Raw genomic sequence first — 6,000 nt, forward strand, 5'->3', positions numbered from 1 at the left:
TCCGAGTCGGGCCGGCTACTAACCTAGATCCTTGTCCGGGTGGCGGCGTGAGGGCCTCAGCCCGGCGTGTGCCAACACCACCCCCCTCCCCCTCCAACCGACCCCGTCTACCCTCAAGAGCGGCCTTACCCACCCCTCGATGTAGCTCCGGTCCGCCAGGTAGTCGTTCAGCACCTTGAGGCCGGAGGGAGATTTGAGATCGCCGAATCCCATGTCGCCGACGGGGGGGGGGGGGGGGGTGTGTGTGTGTGTGTGTGTGAGGAAGAGAATAGTGGGGTGGTTAGTCAGTGGACTTTGCAGCTCCCTATCTCCAAATATCTCGCTCGCGCGAGCGGCAGCCGTTACAAAAGGCCGAAGATCCGCGCGCACCGCCTTTATATCCTCACCGGAAACAGGGTCGAGGGGGCGGAGCCTAAAAAAAATTAGACAACAAAATAATCCAAAACAAACACCACCTCTCCGCTATCTTCACCCTCCCACAACCGAACACATTTTTGAAATTAAAATTAAGCTGTGACAGGCTCGCCTCGGGAAAGTTCACGTCGACTTTTGGGAGGGGGGGGAGAGTGGAGACGGAAATGGCCGAACCCGTGATTTTTTGAAAAAACCCACACCCCTCAACGAACAGCCGATTTTATTTACGCGTTTCTTTACGGTTGTAAAGTTGAGTTGCGGCGGAAGGAGGGGAAGGGGAATGTTAAAACGGGAACGTTGTGATTTTGCGGGGTTTTTTTTCGAGGACGCCTGCCTTTCCGGAGATTGCCGAGTAGTGGTCGGAAGGAGCCGAGTCCGAGCCGCCATTGCCCCGCTGTTCTGGTTGAGAAGGCCAAATAGCGAAACGAGTGCCGCCGGTGGCAGAGAGTGACGCCTGATACTGGCTACTCTTGCTTGTGATTAACTGAGGTAATTGGCGTGCTCGGTGGAATAATTTCGCGACCCAGTTCCGGTGTCTGTTGGTTGCAGACCCGGGTTTGTGGGCTTTGCCCTTGAGCGGAGTCTGTGAGGTTTGCCTGAGAGGCTCATGAACTGTCTGACTTTCCTCTGTGCATGCGAATGTTGGTTAGGTTGAACTGACAGTTTTAATGCAACACCGTTTGTAAACACAGTCTTTCTTTCCCCAACACCCCCACCCATCCTGTCTTTTTTAAATATGAATTTAACCTGCCTCGTTCTCTTATCCCCGTCAGCAGCTAATGATTTCATTCTGCATTGTGTTGAATTCAAGGTGCGCAGACTAAGCTGTGATTTCTAGTGTTTTTTTTTTGTTTTCAGTACTGATTCCAGCATCTACAGTAGTTTGCTGCTGAACACACTGAGACTAATTCGCTGTAGGACTGTTGAAAGGTCACTGGACCCGAAACGTTAACTTTTTTTTTCCCACAGATGCTGCCAGACCTGCTGAGCTTTTCCAGCAACTTCTAAATGTGTTCGAAACGTTGTCACTTGGTTTCTCTCCAAAGATGCTGCCGCATCTGCTGAGTTTCTCCGGCGGATTCTCCAGCATCTGTAGTTCCTACTATCTCCGGCAGTTTCTGTTTGTTTTTGTTTCAGGTTTCCATCATCCACAGTTGTTTGTTTTATTTGTGATGGCCAATGCCATCCCACAATAACAATAGAACTCCTCAGAATCCTCCTTGTCATTTCAAATTTCAGGTTGAAGCCTCCCGTTCAGAAACTTGAGCGACAAATCGATCATTAAAGGAATAGTAGGCAGTGTTTTTTAAAGACTGTGATGATTTTTCTGCTGAAACCACAAGCTGTCTGCTTCTGGGTAAACTTAAAAGCTTCCTTCAAATATTTTGAAGAGTAACGAAATTATCCCTGTGTCTTGCTGAATATGTTTTGTTTGCTCAACTAGCATCACAGTGTTGTTTCTGCGACCTTGCTGTGTAAACATTCATGGTGTTTCCTACACGAGAACAGTAACAATTTTAGAAATGTTTTCTTCAGTGTTAAAACACTTTCACATGATGTGATAGATGCTATCATAAAATTTATTTTTGCTGCCATTAGTCACTGAAATGCACCTTGAATTTAATGCCTTTGGTTGATATAGCTATTCTTTTTTTATTTGTTCAGGGATGTGGGTTTGGTTAGCAAGGTTAATATTTATTGCCATCTCTATTTGTCCTTGCAAAACTGGTGGTGATCTGTTTTCTTGAACTGCTGTAGTCATTGTTTGGTTTAGGTAGTGTGGATGAGCAGAAAGATTCTTGGTAGTGTGGATGAGCAGAAAGATCTCAGTGTCCATGTGCATAGATCACTGAAAGTTGCCACCCAGGTTGATAGCGTTGTTAAGAAGGCGTACAGTATGTTAGGTTTTATTGGTAGAGGGATTGAGTTTCGGAGCCATGAGGTCATGTTGCAGCTGTACAAAACTCTGGTGCGGCCGCACTTGGAGTATTGCGTACAGTTCTGGTCACTGCATTATAGGAAGGATGTGGAAGCATTGGAAAGGGTGCAGAGGAGATTTACCAGGATGTTGCCTGGTATGGAGGGAAGGTCTTATGAGGAAAGGCTGAGGGTTTTGAGGTTGTTTTCGTTAGAGAGAAGAAGGTTAAGAGGTGACTTGATAGAGACATACAAGATGATCAGAGGATTAGATAGGGTGGACAGTGGGAGCCTTTTTCCTCGGATGGTGGTGGCTAGCACGAGGGGACATAGCTTTAAATTGAGGGGTGATAGATATAGGACAGATGTCAGAGGTAGGTTCTTTACTCAGGAGAGTAGTAAGGGCGTGGAATGCCCTGCCTGCAAAAATAGTAGACTCGCCCACTTTAAGGGCATTTAAATGGTCATTGGATAAACATATGGATGATAATGGAATAGTTTAGGTTAGATGGGCTTCAGATTGGTTTCACAGGTCGGCGCAACATCGAGGGCCGAAGGGCCTGTACTGCGCTGTAATGTTCTATGTTCTATGTGCTATGTTCTAGGAGGAGGTTTTGGGATTTAGACTCAGTGACAGTAAAGGAATGGTGATTATATTTTGAAGTCAGGATGGTGAGTGCTATGGAGGAAAACTTGCAGGTGGTGGTGTTCTATTCATCTGCTCCCCTTCCTCTAGAAGCAGCTGAGGTCATAGGTTTGGCAGGTGCTGTCGAGGGAGATTTGGTGAGTTGCTGTAGTTGGGATCAGCTCTGAAACAATATTGGTGTTTGTATGGAGGATACCTGCAATCAACATCACTTGATTCCTTCTAAGCTACCAGTTCAATCTTTAGTGCAATATCTCACTTTTGCCTCACTGCAAAATCAGTGTTCCTTTTTATGCCATATAAAAGTGCTCTATATGGGATTGTCTTAAACTCATGCACATCTTCACTTGTATTGTTTGTTTGATCCTAAGCACCTAGCGATAAGATTCTAAGCACGCATTTCACTAAACGTCCACTTACAGGCTGTGAACTGGCTAATCACAAATGCAAATATAGTACATCAATGACTGAAAATAGGAATTTGACTTACCTGCCAAGTATATCCCTAAAGCTGATTTTTGGGGCTGGAGAAATAGGACCATGTTGTACTGAATCAATGCTAAGTTCTGCAATTTTGTAGAATCGGTAGCGAATGTTTTCAAATTGACCTTTTTTCATGGAATCATATGGCAGCTAAAGGGTGCAATCTGGCCCAACATGCTTCTGCCATCATGTGCTGCTTCAGTTTAGTGCAAAAAAACCTGGATAAGATAACATATATTGTTAATTATAAGCTGGGGATTCCGTAATTTTGAATGCTAATATCCCCAGACTGACACACAATAATATTTGAGTTGTTTCAGTAGCTCACCCAGTGTTTCATCAATAATCAGTTTCCACAGATTAGAGCAAGCAGGCTTGCTATCTTTCGGTGATGTACTGAATCTTGGCATCTTCAGGTCCTGATTGTTCAAGGTTTTTGTTGCTGACAGAATCAGCTTGGTGAGAGTGGCAGAAAGGTGGCTGGGAGTCTTCAAGTATTGTTGTTCCTTCAGTGTCACTGGGTCAAAATCCTGCAATTCTCTCCCAAATAGCACTATGGGTCTATCAACACCAAATGAACTATAGCAGTTCAAGAAGGCAGCTCGTCACCACTTTCTCAAGGGTGACTATGTACAAACAATGAATGATGGCCCAACCTGTGCCATCCATGTCCCATAAGTGAATTTTTTTAAAAAATGCAAAGTTTCTCACAGCTCAAATTTCAACCTTGAGCAACAAAGGAAACATACTTCCACTCATGAAGCTCACCTCAAACAGGATGACTTCGATCAAGAATTCCTGAATGGGGGCTTTACATTAATTTTTCCGTCCTAGTATAGGACAGCCTTGGCAACACTTGTAACCATTAAGTGAACTCTTGCTGTTTATGCAGGTCCCAATCATGCTGCGATTACCTGTGCTTCGCAAGGCAGTAACAGGCGTTTCCCAGTCTGCCAAAGATATCCTCGGAACAAAGAATAATGGTATGAAAACTACTGTGATCAACAGTACATCTGATCTTAAAAGAATTTCATGCACACGTTTACAAGGGTACAATAAAATGATCACTTTTTGTCGTGCTTGAGCTAAAAATGAATGAAAGCTAATTTCTCATTGTTTTGTCCTCTGGATTTTGGCTTTTCTGACCTGACCAGGTTTATTGACAGCCCTTGCTTCCTATGAGAAGATAGCAATCAGCAGTTATAAGTACTGGGCTTGCTGGGAGCCATCAGTGAGCTTTAAGTGTCACCATGTTCTATGGGTCTGCATCATGTTTAGCTGGCAAGGTCTGAATTGCATCAGTGAAATGTTTAGGTTTTGAAAACAATCCTTTCCTGATGCCTTAATTTCACCAAGGTATAGGGAGAATTTTGACTCCTTATTTTTCTTCTTTCTGTCTCATTCTGTTGCAGTATAAGTTTAACAGCACTGAATGCGCCATATGGTCGAATACTTCTCAACTCTTGATTATGCCCTTTTCCTGCTTTCATTTTGCATAATCTTTTGCTAAGCAGCCACCCTCTGTTTTCCACCCTCACCTTCCGTGACAAATTTTTGAATTATAATATTACCATTCCTAGGAGTTACAGCATGTGTAGAATGTAATAAGTTTCTTCCATCAAGTGACCAAAGGAGCTTCTCATTGAAGTGACACTCAAAGGAAATTATCTCCAATGAGCATCTCTAGTCTTTGGATATTCAGATTTAATATACTTAACATGTATCTCTTGTACATTTTGTCCAATTTGCCACACCACAACACACCATAGCCCTGCCCACCCCAACCCAAGCTCAGTCACTGCTGGCAGTGGCCTTGTTTGGAAAACACAGCTGAAGTAACGGAAACCAAATGGATTATTCATTTGTGCACTGCAATCCCAAAATGGCACTTTACAAAGTTATTTTATTTACTCATGTCTTTGTAAAATTTTCTTGCTGGTACAACAAAATCATTGGTAAATTTCCTTATTTTACTTTTCAGTTCGCACCACTGCTACAGCAGCGAGCAACCTGGTTGAAGTGTTTATTGATGGCAAGCAGGTGATGGTGGAGCCTGGAACCACTGTTCTGCAGGTACAGTTGCTAACCTAAGCATTGTGAATTTAGACCTAGGCCATGCTGGAAAGGATTAAAAAGAGATTACTGCAGTGATTTACTTTAGCAGAATAGAAAACTCGGAAACAAATAAAATTACTCATGGATCAATCTTTGGGCATAAGGCATAATGCCAGTATTTATTATTGTTGTTTAATCCTGTGTTCCTAGAGTTTCCTAACTGCAGAATCTTGCAAGCCACAAATAGGACCCAGTTAGCTGGGCTTTGACTAGATTAATGGGGGCAAAAGTACGTATGTGACTTGTAGATTGAAATATGGATACTCTTGCTGCTCTAAGTGGGAGATAGTCACATGTCAAGCTGTGCTTATGGCACAAAAATAGATGTCATTGTAAACACTGTATATGGAAGTGTAAAATTAGAGATATTGATGAACTAACTATGAGCAAAAGTGTAATAAGAGTTTTGATATAGATTAGTGCGA

At 43.2% G+C, this 6,000-nt stretch overlaps 1 long non-coding RNA gene across 1 annotated transcript; it reads left to right on the top strand.

The window, feature by feature from the left end:
• The first annotated feature begins 605 nt into the window (after nt 1-605).
• On the top strand, nt 606-5,539 carry LOC125482383. The gene is made up of 3 exons (XR_007261627.1): nt 606-903; nt 4,353-4,443; nt 5,442-5,539. It is a non-coding gene; the product is annotated as an uncharacterized LOC125482383 (long non-coding RNA).
• The last annotated feature ends 461 nt before the right edge of the window (nt 5,540-6,000 follow it).

This window comes from Rhincodon typus, unplaced genomic scaffold (assembly GCF_021869965.1).
Source record: "Rhincodon typus isolate 14 unplaced genomic scaffold, sRhiTyp1.1 hic_rhity00009651, whole genome shotgun sequence".
NCBI classification, from domain to species: domain Eukaryota; kingdom Metazoa; phylum Chordata; class Chondrichthyes; order Orectolobiformes; family Rhincodontidae; genus Rhincodon; species Rhincodon typus.